This window comes from Durio zibethinus, chromosome 10, assembly GCF_047325235.1.
Source record: "Durio zibethinus cultivar Kanyao isolate XHJ-2024 chromosome 10, ASM4732523v1, whole genome shotgun sequence".
Taxonomy (NCBI): Eukaryota; Viridiplantae; Streptophyta; class Magnoliopsida; order Malvales; family Malvaceae; genus Durio; species Durio zibethinus.
The window spans coordinates 11180557-11194893 of record NC_143171.1 but is presented as its reverse complement, the minus strand read 5'-3'; positions in this window follow the sequence as shown (position 1 = coordinate 11194893).

Genomic DNA, 14337 nt, shown 5'->3' with positions numbered 1-14337 from the left:
ATATTCAGTTAGAGGCTTAATAAAGGTTTTCTGCCAATGTATACTCAATTAGGGAGAAGGGGGATTGAAGCTAATATTGCATGCCTAAGTTGCGGACAGCAGGAAGAGACCATCGTGCACACCTTATGGAATTGCAAAAGTATTAAAGATGTATAGAGCTCACAGGATATGGGAACTAAATGGAGTGAGGTTGATCAAAATGCCGAAAAGGTTTGGTTGACAGATATAGCTCAACAACTAGACAATGACAACTTCAAATGGGGACTGGTCTTATGCTGGCCAACATGGCATCATAGGAATTAAGTAGTGAAAGGAGAGGACCACAGAACACCAGCTCTTGTGGGACAATTTGTGAGGAGTTACCTTCATGATTACAAACAAGCTATCCAGGATGCAAGAACAATGACAATCGAACCAGCCGTAAAGTGGAAACTGCCACCTCATTGCCGGGTAAAAATCAACTTTGATGGAGCTCTTAATCGAGAAACAAAAATTGGTGGGATTGGAATTGTTGCTAAGGATGATAAGGGATATTTCCTAGGGCCATTGTTGTAAAAGTGGATCAAGTTCTTGACCCAGTCATCATCGAAGCCTTAGCTACGGCGAAGCCAGTGAAGCATGCAAAAACCCTTATCTTGGGAGAAATATGTCTTGAAAGGGATGTCATAAGAGTGATTAATGGAAGTAAGGTGGGTGTCAAGGATCTGTCTTATGTTGGGAAAATCTTGTCTGAAGTAAGGAAAGTGGGAAATTCATTTAAGTTCTTCGCAGCAGACCATGTGAAGAGAGATGCAAACAGAATAGCTGATTTTCTAGCTAAATATGCTCTTAATGTAAGTTCAGATGAGAGATGGGTAGGGGAATGCCCCTCCATTATTCAAAGTTTGGTTGTATCTGACTATCTTTATTTGAGTAAATACTACCGATTTTCTGTTTAAAAAAAAAAAAAAAAACATTGTAATTATTTATTTACGAAGAAAAATCAACTTACACTAGTATAAAAGTAAAAGTTTTATATATTTTTTAATCATTAATTTCAATAACTTTAAGAGATGAGAGAGAGACAAGTGAAAAAAAAAAAAGATTTAATCTCATTTCTTAGGTTTATTATTTAATTATATAAATCTATTCATCACTCTAAATAAATAATCGAAATTCTTAAATAAAAATAACAAAATATCAAAAATAATAAATAATAGAAAAGTAAAAAAGAAATAGAGGGGAAATGAGAGATAAGAGATGCGGTTCAAGCCATAATTTTTTATTAAATCTTTAGGTCATGTTTGGTACACAAAATTTTGATAGGATATGATAAAATTAAATATTGTTATCTTACTTTGTATTTGATATATACAAAATTAGGATAGGATAATTTATTTATTTGTTAAATTATCTTTTCTTAAAATTTATACAATTTAAATTATTGATATAATTTTTAAAGATATGTTGAACATGTAAATTTAATTCTAAAAATTAAAAATAATCCTCTTTATTTGATAAAAATTGAATAATCCTATGCTAAAAAAATATTAATCTTTTTTATAATTTTTATCTTTCTCTTTAAATACAAATCAAACATAATATAAAATAATTATTATTTTATCTTATCAATAATTCTATACATTAAATATGATTTTAAAGCTTCACTCACAAATTTTGGGTTAAAGGATAATGAGAATGGCTCCACTGTATCACACCATTGTTATCATTTAAGTGCAGTTAGAACCCTCCAACCATTTTTCTATAAATTTCCTCATGTTTTCATTTGTCAATTATTAGTTTTCCTAATTAAAAAATAAACTCCTTCACCGTAACGAATAAGGTACTTGAAAAAGTTAAGAAGAAAAGACACCCTTACTTCTAGACTAGGATTAATTAGGAAAAAAATGGATCTTAGAAATTTAATTAGTAGACTAACGTAGGGCAAGAGATTGGGTAAAGTTTTTTTTTATTATTATTAAAAATAATTAAATAAATTTTAAAATTTAAAACGATAAATTAAAACATCTTTTTACATAAATGAGGTGTACAAAATTTTAAAAATAATAAATTTTGATTTTTTAAGATATAATTTTACATATTTTACATAAATAAAATTTAAAATTTATTTAATTATTTTTAATAATAAAAAAAAAAAAACTTTACCTAATCTCTTGCCCTACGTTAGTCTACTAATTAAATTTCTAAGATCCATTTTTTTCCTAATTAATCCTAGTCTAGAAGTAAGGGTGTCTTTTCTTTTTAACTTTTTCAAGTACCTTATTCGTTACGGTGAAGGAGTTTATTTTTTAATTAGGAAAATGACTCTTTTTTACATATTCTACATATATAAATAAGTAATAAGTTTGGGTTGAATTTGAATTTGAATTTATGATACTATCCATTAAAACTTAAATGAATTTGGGTATCAAATATTTTAAAAATATTATTCAAATCTTATCTGAATGCAATACAAATAATAAACCTATTATCTAAATCTAATAATTATTTATCTATAAATATCTAAATTCAACATATTCATATCAAATTATATCAAACATCTTATTATTTATTATCTATTACCATCCTTATCAAGTAAATATTCGTGGTGTCAAACAAACATCCAAATGAAACCATATCCTCGCATACTCCGTAGTAGTACTCTATATTAAAAGAATTGGTTTTTCTTACTCATGCCATGCACGAAATTTTTTATTATATATTATTTATAATTTAAAATTTTAATTTATATTAATTTTTATGTTTAAATTAGGTTACAATTAATAGTCCTTGAAATATTTAGATAAATATAAAGTTTTAAATTTTAAAAAATTAAATAATTGATTAAATAAAATTATTTAAAACTATTTTATATGTAAGTTGTTCCCTAAACGTCTATATAAATAAACTTTATCAAATTTATATATATATATATATATTATAATATAATATTATACATGATTTCTAATGGTTTAAAGATTTACAACTGTCCACAATTTTTTAATTTTTGTTGGGCTTTGTGCGTGAGACGTGTGGCATGTTAACTTTAGCCCTTTTTTTGTCACACGGGCTTACTTTTGGCATCCAAAACAAGTTCATGTGACTTTTCTTCAGGAATATGTAATTACTTCTATAAAGAATTTGATTTAAGATGGCAAGACAATTTCTAGAATTTTAAAAAATAAATCTATAATTTAAAATGGTAACACAATAAACAATTAAAAAAGATCTACCATCTAAAAAATTAAAAAAGTTTTCCTTGAATTTAGATATCAAAGACCATAAAAAACATGTTATGAGAAAATGATGAATTTAGGATGCCAAAAAAAAAAAAAGAAAAGGGAAAAAACAAAAAATTGGTGGAGGATAAGACCTAATGTGAATCTGTTTTGCAAATATGCATCAAATGTAATAATTAGATTTTTTAAAATTAGTTTATAGTTTGTATATTTAATTTTTTTTACATGTACTAAATTTATTAAATTACTTTAAAAAGTAAATAATTAATCAAATTAATTAAATATTATTATTTTAATCTTAAAATTAATATTTTAAAAATTATTATCTTTACTTTATTATTATTATTATTATTTATAAAATTATTCAATTTAAAATTAATTTTATAAGTGTTTAAAAAAATTTCACGTGTAATGAGACATCACTCTAGTAATTATTTAATTTAAGGTTGATCTTTAGAAATTACTCCTATTTTCAATTTTTTTTTAATTTTTTTCTCACCCTTATTGGGAGGTTACCCCTTACCAAGTTGAGGTTATCCAGTTATCAATTGGAAACTAACTTGTAGTCCAAAATTTTTTTTTGGGAAAGTTAGAATTAATAGTTAAATGAAGAATAATACTATTTTCCTACAATATATATGATTATATGTAGATAATAATAAATACTAAAAATTTAATAAACACCTACTTCTTTTGAATAATTACAGTTTGACAATTAGGTAAAAATATAAAAGTTGGATCTATACTTTTTTTATAATAGTATGTGTTAAGCATCTCACCTAAAATTAATTGGCTGTAAGTGGATATGTTTAATTTGAATATAAGATTATAAAAAATTATATATTTATTAAATGTAAGATAATATTACTTTAGTAGACTTCCATCACATGTAAATAAAGATGAAAGAAGTCTATCACTTGATAAATTTAAAAAGGATAAAAGAAGAAAATCTTAAATTTGATATCATATTAAGCATCCAACCAAAACTAATTAACTGTAAGTGTTGAGGTATAACTTAAATATAAAATTATAGGAAATTATATATATATATATTAGATGTGAGATAATACTATTTTAACAGTATGAACCTAAATTTTTTTGTGAGAAAATTTTTTAAAAAAATTTATGCTATAATTTATATTTAATGTACTACAATATATATATATTTGTCAATTAATCATATGTACTTTTATATATATTTTTTAAATTATAAGTGCAAGTTACAATTGTAATAAGGTATTATATCCATATCACTGAATAATCAAACAAACAAAATCAATCAACAAACTAGAAATAACTAGACAAGTCTAATACAAAGACAAAGTTGAACCAAATCCACATTCAATGAAACTTAAATTTAAAATCTTAGAATAAATTCATAGTAAGTTATGCATGATACCAAACTCATGTAAATAAATTTGATTGTTGATATCAAAACTATGTTTTTATTTATATATCTATATAGTATAAATGAGAGTATGAGACTAGTCTTTCATTTTTTTTATTTGTTGCATTTTTTTCTTTTTGTGAATGATTAATTTTTCTTAAAACTTACAATCATAGTCAATTATTATATTTATATAATCAATTAAATAATCAAATATTATATCATAATCAAGTTAAAATTATTGAATAATCAATTAACAAATTAGAACAAGATTAGATACCCAAACTTACATATGGTGAAACCTAAACTTAAGATCTTAGAGTTATATGACTCTTTGCCACTAAGCCAAGACTTCAAGAATGGTTGACTTTTTATTAACTTTTTTAGACCTAATGATTCGTGTATTCGTGTCATATAAAATACTAAAATTCGTATAATCATATCGTGTTTTATATAAAAATTACATATCATAATTCGTATTAACATGAAAACCTAAAATACATTTTTTTTGTTAACCAATAATAAACCCATATATAGTTATTTGCAAAAATTTTAAATTATGTCACTTTTATATATTTTTTTTATCATATTTATGTCGTATCACCATTTTTATATTTTAAATTTTACAAGACTAACCAATCATAAGCCAAAATAAAATTATCTACCAATTATCAATTCTGTATAGAAACAAAAAAATAATAAAATTGAGAATTATAAGATCCAATATACAAGTTACACCAATGGATTGTTTGGTTCGTGAAATCTTAAATTCTGAAAAGGAAAGTGATTCTTGATGAAGTGTGAATTCTTGATAAAAGGTGATTCTTCTTACCAATGAGAATGTTATATTCCTATGTTTGGTTCGAAGGAATCTTAGATTATGTAATAAAAGTTTTTTATTATAATGTTCTTCATTACATATAAATTACATGCAACCAATATTTCAACTACCAATTTTGTTATTAAAATTAAAACTGTGACAACCACTAAAAAACCAAAATAAAAAAAGTTTTCATTTTTATAATGTTAAAAATAATTGGTTTATTTTTATGAAAACTACATTATTTAAAGTGAAAATGTGGCCTTTAATTTTAAAAAAATTATTATACAAAGGCTACGTTTTATAAAATAAAAATGTGATCTTTAATTGAAAAAAAATTAAACATACAAAGACTACGTATTTTAAAGTGAAAATATGATTTTTAATTGAAAAACTTTAATTGAAAAAAATTAAATATACAAAGACAATGTACTTTAAAATGAAAACCTAGTCTTTAATTAAAAAAAAAATCATATAATGATTACAATTTTTAAAGTGAAAATGTGATCTTTAATTAAAAAAAATTAAATATACAAAAATTACGTTTTTTTAAATAAAAATATAATCTTTAATTAAAAAAATTATACATTTACATTTATACATACACAAACATAATTTTTTATTAAAAAACGACATTTCTATTGAAAAGGACGTAATCTTTTAACAAAAAATATAAAATACGTTTATTTAAATATAAATACAATCATTTGTAGAACTCAAAGTTAGTCTACAAACACTTTGTTTATTAAACAAACACTACTTTTGTTGGAAAGAACGTAGTCTTTATCCTACTTGCGTGGAAAAAAATGATGACATAGGCATTGATATAGACACAAAGAATTGATATAGGCACAGAAAATGATGACATAGGCATTGATACATTGCCCTACTTGCTTGGAAAACAAGTCTCTCCTGATCCTCGTAGTTTTTAAAGATAACGTTTCTTTTGTTATAAACGTAGCAACAATATTAAAGATTACACATTTTACATAAAAAAATAGTTAAAACATTTAATTGAATGTAACTTTATTATGTTATTTTTAATTATTATAATTATGTTTTGAAACTAAAAAAATATGATTTTTGATAAATTATTAACCATGTTTTTAAACTAAAAAAATGTGATCTTTATTAGCAAATACTATATTTTTAAGTATTGTAAATATTATTTTATAATATTATATCAATTACTATATTTTTCACATAAAAAACATTATTGATATGAAAATATTTATTTTATTTTGTATTATTTTAATTGATCTACTATGTTTTTATATAAAAAAAATATAATGCTTTCTAAAATTTTAAAAAAACATAAAATTATAGTTATTTAATGCGTTTGTATTTTAAAAACGTTATTTTTATTATATGTAATATATTACATATTCGATCATGTGTTAGATGTCCAATTTGTGGCTAGGACTACACCTTTACCTAACCGTATGGCTATGATGCCCATTTCTGTGTCAAAATAGGTCTTCATTTATCATGTAATTATGTCAATTTATAATGATAAAATAGATTAAAAAAATTTATTATTGAGACAAAATATGAGATAAAATTAATTTTTTCCTAGAATCTCAAAAAACTATAAGGAAAGGTGAGTTTCTAATTCCAAAATATTTGAAAATGATTGAGAATCTTAGAATACCCCCAGAAATTAGATATAGTGAACCAAATGTGAGAATCAAATTATGAAAAACAAGATTTCAAAGAAAAAATTAGATTATCCTAAACTAAACGCCTCATAGGATAATACTCATATTATTGTCAGGGAAATTATTTGTATTAGTTCAGTATGATTTTTTTTTGTTAAAGAATTAGTTCAATATGTTAAGCTTTGAGAGAAGAAAAAAAAAAAAAAAATATATATATATATATATATTTGTTCGGTTGACGAATACATGAAGTTTTTTACATTAATTTTTATAAGGTGTCAAATAACTTCAAATATTGACCAAAAGAAAAACACCAATAAATTATGTGTTTCATTTTTGTAAATGATGGCAAAAAATTTTGGTTTTTTTATTTGATATTAAAAATTATTTTTTAAAAAATTAGTTTTTGATTAATTTTGATAGAAAATAAAATTAACTAAAATTTTGAGTGAAATAAAATGAAACTCAGATATAAAACTAAAATTATATGACATAAATAATTTTATTTTATAAGTTGTAAAAGTTTTAAATTTAATATTTTTGGTATTTAAATATTTTGTTGAATTATTTTATTTAGTTAGTTTCAAATATGAGAAATGTAATCAGAGACAAAAAATAGTGTTCTCATACTATAATTTTATTAAAAAAGAATCCCCAAATATATAAAAAAATTTATATGTACAAAGAATCTTACAAAATCAATACGCAATCATCTAAACATAAAAATAAATAAAATACTAGAAATATAAATCCCAACAAATCAGAAAATTGATCATAATTTGATACATAATTTATCAACACTTCCTTTTAAGTTGGAGAATAAATATTTATTATTCTCAGCTTGTCAACGAAAGTCTCATAGCTTGTCAACGAGAGTCTCAAAGCTTGGTTTATGTAGCCCTTTTGTTAAGATATCTGCTATTTGTTACTTTGTAAGGACATAGGTCATACAGATCACTCCCATATCAATATTCTCTTTGATAAAATGCCTATAAACTTCCACATGCTTTGCTCGATCATAATGCACTAGATTATGAGCAATACTTATAACATCTTGTTATCATAAAATAGTTTCATAGGATATTTAGCTTTTATTTTCAATTCTTTCAAAAGTCTTTTCAACTTGATAAGTTCACATGTTCTTTGTGCAAGAGCCCTAAATTCTATTTCTGCACTACTTCAAGCAACAACAAACTATTTCTTACTCCTTTATATGACAAGATTATCCTAAACCTTTATACAATACCTAGAGGTGGATCTTTTATCTTTGATTGATCTTTTTCAATCTGCATTTAAAAATACATCCATATTTTTTTGTTCATTCTTCTCAAACAACAAACCCTTTCCAAGTGTGACCTTCAAATACCTTAAGATTCGATACATCCTTTCAAGATGCTTTTTAAGTGGAGAGTGCATTACTAACTTATTACACTAACAATAAAGGCAATATCAGGTTTTGTATGAGACAAGTAGATCACTTTTCCAACCAATCATTGATATCTTTCCCTATCTATTGAAATTTCTCATTTTTTTCCAAGCTTTACATTAGAATCTAATGGTATATCAGCTGATTTATAGCCAAGCATACCAGTTCCCTTCAAGAAATCAACCATATACTTCTTTTAGGAAACAATAATACCATTCTTTCTCCTTGCAGCTTTCATCTCTAAAAGTATTTTAGTTATCCAAGATTCTTAAGTTTCATATCATCACCTATTATATAATATCATCATAAATAACTAAAATAGTCCTTTTATCGTGTTTTGAATGTTTAAAAAAATAATGTGATTAGTATGTCTTTGATTAAATCAATGTCTTCTTATTAACTTCATAAAGCGATCAAACCAGACCTGTTGTGACTATTTTAAACCATAGAGAATTTTTTTTTTAGTTTGCATACTTTCTTAACATTGTTTTCCCCTTCAAACCCATGAGGTAAATCTATATAAACTTTTTCAACCAACTCTCCATTAAAAAAGGTATTTTGACATCCATTTGGTATAATGGTCAATCAAGATTAGTAGCTAGTAAAAACAGTACCTGTATAGTATTTAATTTAGTAACAGGAGCAAATATTTTAGTGTAGTCAACTTTAAAAGTTTGAGTAAACCCCTTTGCAACTAGGCAGCCTTGTGTCTCTCTATTCCACCATCTGAATTGTACTTAATAGTAAACACCCACTTACATCCAACTAGTATTTTTCCTATAGGCAACTCCATAACATCCCAAGTCATGTTTATTTCCGGTGTTTTTATCTCTTTAAGTACTATAACTTTTCATTTTGGAATTTTTAGACCTTCTTCAATATTTTATAGGATTTTAGCTACCCCATTCTTTTCTATTAGTGTACAAAATGTTGTAAACAAACGGCTATAAGATAGATAATTGGATAGTAAGTGTTGAATGCACAATCTTACACCTTTTTTGAATGCTATAGGTATGTTTAGATCATCATGTAAAGTGTTTCACTGGTAATGGTGCTGTAGACCCGACATTTATTTATTCAGGATTTACTTGTAGATTAGATTCTTGACAATACAATTCGGGCACAGAAGTCTGTACTTCCTGAGGTAATGGTTTACATCGTGAATAAACACTAAGCTTTGTTTTTTGTTAAAGACTAAGCATAGATGAATCTTTCTCTATTTTCAATTTAATTTCTGTTAGTGACACCATAAGAATAGCTGATGTCACTAGAAAAGGAACAAAAAAAATTCCAAAATCTATCTTTACCTATTGTCTCCCTTTGAAAAGTTGGTTTTGGGTAATGGTTGATTTTCAAAGAAAATGACATCTAATGAGACAAAAATTTATTTTGTGAATGGATGATAGCACTTATACCCTTTTTAAGTTGGAGAGTACCCAATAAATATACATTTTATAGCTTTAGGTTCTAGTTTCCCATAAGGTGGACTTTTGTTGTGAATAAAATATTTACAACCAAAACTTTTTGGGATAAAGAAATAAATAACCTAGTTTGTGAATATGACTCAAGTAACATGTTCAATGGTGTTTTGAAATTAAGAACTCTACTTGAAAGTCTATTTATTAGGTATGAGACTGTTAAAATAGCGACTCCAAAAAAAAAAAAATAATAAAACTTAGGAACATTATTAGTAAATATAATAGCACAAGCTACTTTTAATAACTGACAGTTTTTACGTTTTGCAACTCCATTTTATTGAGAGGTATTAGCACAAAAACTTTGATGAAAAATTCAATTTTTTGTTATAAGCATTCTATTTTGTCTGAAATTTTTTTGAAATTAAATAGGCTTCGATTGTGTAATTAAACTTTAATATGAAGAATTAATTTTGGACCAAAAAGTTAAAAGCCCAAAAATTTTAATTTTGATTTTGATTGTAAATGTAATCTTGATTTTAATTTTGAATTTTGTTTTTTAATGTTAATGTTAATTTTAATTTCAATTTTATTTTTAAATTAAAGTCAATTGTTGAAAAAAAAGGTAAAAAAACCAAAAAGGAAAATGTAGGAATTGACATATCATCTTTAGATTTAGCTTGGATTATGAAACTTAACGATGGAGATTCTTAGATCCTAATCTTCATGCAAAAATGAAAAATTACAAAAAAAATCAAATTTCCTAAATTCTCCTAGATTTGGTTTTCAAATAAAAAGGGATTCAATCTTTATAAACAAACCTAGTAGTTAGCATATAAGGGGGCCTCAACAGTAATTCACAATCTATACAGTGGTAATTGACAGCAATTGATGATCACAAAAGGTAGTCATTAAGTACTCGGCAAAGCAAGATCAAGTAGAAAGCAATTCAAGCAATTCACAAGCATCCATAATAACGCATTACTAGCCTACAATCAAGAGCAATTCACGCAATTCATCAGCAATCAATAGTAGTCCAAAATCAAAGATAAGAAGCAAAATAAAGAAACAGTTATGAGGGCAAAAACGAAAGGGCATTCAAAAAAAGTTCTGGTGATAAGGATTTTCTTAGAGGATCAAATAGAGCACAGGCAACTGGGATTAACAGCAAGATCCAATACAAACAATCGAGTCAACCCAAAACTAATACCACAATCAACAATTCGACATCACCAAGTATAATCATAAATCCTAAAACTAGGAGTAGCAAAACCAAGCCCTAACCAAAAGAAAAAAAATCCTAAACTAAAACAAAAATCCTAACCCACAAAATCTAGATCCAGCAATAACTCAAAGACCCAATAATCTAGTAAACTCAAGAATAAGCGAGTAGAATCAAAGAGCTTCAACAAGCAAAAACAGAGCCAACTATCAACATCGAAGCTCACAATGCAATCATCAAGCAAAATACAGAATATAAGCAATTATACAGTAGAATAAGAGTTGCAACAAAATTTAAAAGTGTTCTTTGATTTTGGGTTTTAGCTTGAACTTCTTTTTGGAGTAAGAGTTGGGTTTCAGGCAACGAAGAAAAGGAAAGGGGTGGAATCTTTTGATTTCTCATATGGTGGCAAAAAAAGTAATCAAAGTTATGGTCTTTGAACCTTGACCATAGGTTTTTACAAGATTCTTTAAAAATCTAGTGAGAAGGAAAAGAAAAGGGTAATGGCATAGACGATGGTGACCGACGACAGTAGCAATAGGAGAACATGGGATTTTGGGCTACATGGTGATTGACCAATTTCTAGGATTTTGATTCTAAGGTTTTCTTGAAGTGAATTTTAAGATGAAGTCAAGAAAAAGGTGAGGAATTTAGAGGTTTTCCTTTTAGAGATTGGAAGTGGCGAGTGACAGTAAAATGCCATCAGATTTTAGAAAGCCTGTCGATTGCTGTGGTTCTTAGGTGGGCTGAATAATCTGGAGAGAAGGTAGAAAATAAGGCACAGTAGAGAAAGAAACATAATGGTGTAAAATGAAAGGAAAAGCTAACAGGAAGGTCTTTGTTCTAGTGGTCAAACGGTGCCATTTGGAAAAGTAATAATCAAGCTCAAGTAGAGGTGACCCGACCCATCGGTATTTATAGTTTTTCTTTCTTATTTCATTATTTTGCTTATTATTTATTTGTTGTTTTAATTTTTTTTCTCTTTATATTAATTCAGTGTTTGATTTTTGCATCATGGTATGATTTTTTCGCATGATTTATCTTAAATATTATTATTACATGTATTGATTTTAATATTATTGTATGAATATATAATTGCTTAATATTTTGTATGATATTTTTGCATGAATAGTTTGGTATGATTTTACAAGATTTTATCTTTATTTGCATGAATAATTATAATATATTATTTGCATGATAATTTATTTAATTGCATGATTATATTTTAATTTCATATTTATTTGTATGATTATATATTTAATTGCATGATATATTATTTATTTGTATAATTAATATTTATTTGTATGATTATTTATATTTTTGCATGATAATTAATATATTGTGTGATATGTTGTATTCATGCATGACAATATATCTACATGATGTTATTGCATGATAATTTTTATATGATAATTTTTGCATGGTATGATTTCATATTTACGGTATGATATTGATATGATATTTCTAATTAATGTATGATTATATGGTTGCTTGATATTTTGTTAGAATTTTTGTATCACCATGTTTTATAAATAAATAAAAGGATTGGAATTAATTTATTTGCATGATAAAAACCAATTTTGATAAAGCTTAATCGAATAACACATAATTAATTTGGTACCAATTTCAGGCATAAAGGAGTGCTAATATTTTCTCTGCATGTAATTGACTATCGAACTTTAGTTCTGATGATGTAGACCAGAACCTATTCCTTTTAGGGACTCTTAGTTTATACTTAGGATAACCTTAAAAAGGATAGATTCATAGAGGTGGCCAATCATATCTAGGTAAAAAAGATTGGTTGTGACTCCATGATTTTTTATGTCTAATAGGTAGGTTGTCCCAACCTAAACATTATGACAGTTTGGTGGCTTTATTAGGGACATTGAGAGTCAAGCCATTAATTAGTTATGTGTTATCTTAAGCCTTGCTTTGATGGGTTTTACTATGCAATGATTTTCCATGTTTATTAGCCTATTTGTTTATTTTAGGTTATGGTTTTTTTATACTAATCTATTTGTTTGTTTTGTAGATTTTAATTTTTCTATGTGCACCAATTTATTTAATTATTTGGCATGTCCTTTTACATACACCACTCTTGCATTCATGCATAAGCTCTAAACCCAGGTTTTATCTTTTATTAAGAGGGAGCAAGTACCTACACTATCGTGAGGTGATAACCTATGTGTGAGCTAGTGAAAACTCTCACTCAAATTGAACTATTTTCATTTGGGCTTATAATGGTAGGCGAAGATTAGAGTGCCTTACTAGTCTATAATGGACAATAATGTAGGGAACAATTTGGAAAACTTTAGATTGTCAAACTTTTGAACCCAACATGTAAATAAAACTTAAGGATCTAAACGTAAGTTAGAGCCATGCCTTACCATTTGTTAGAAAATCGTAAATAAGACATATGATGGGACATTTATTCTGCTTGTAAATTTATTCTTATATATATATATTATATGCATACTAGCCTTTTATATTGTTTCTTGTATATATCATTTTTACTAACTCTTTTTTTTTTGCTGTATATGCATGTATCCTTTTTATGGCATTCATGCATACATGCATTTATTTATGCATAAGCTAAAAATAAGATGGTTTCTTGAATATCTCTCTAAATATGCACCATAATTATCGTAAATAAAGGTTTAAGGATAGTTTAATCTCTATATTAAGCTAGAATTATGATGAAAGAACAAGCTTTATACTTTCAAAATATGAAAAAGGCATAACAAGAGATGAATGGGCAATTAAAAGATATGACTTAATTGTTGAAGAATCTAAACAAAGGGAAAACAATAGTTGAAAAGATTGATGATCCAATATACCCACCTAGTTTTGGCCCTTATTCTAAACAGACATTTCAAGAGGTCCAACATCATATGCCATTCGTAGCAATCTACCTCTACATACATGCTAACTATTGCTCTTACTCCTATGGCTCCTATTCTAGATCTAACTCAAGTTCCTAATCCGGATGATCTAAAGGAACAAGAAAAACTAAAGATAAACATAGTAAAAACCAATGAAGGCTTTGGATCTCAACAGAAAATAAATTTTATTGAAGAAAGGCTTTATGTTATTAAAAAGATGGATTTTATGGTTCAATGGATACTACTCAGCTGTGCTTGGTTTCTAATAGTGTCATTCTACCAAAGTTTAAGGTGCTTGAATTCAAAAAG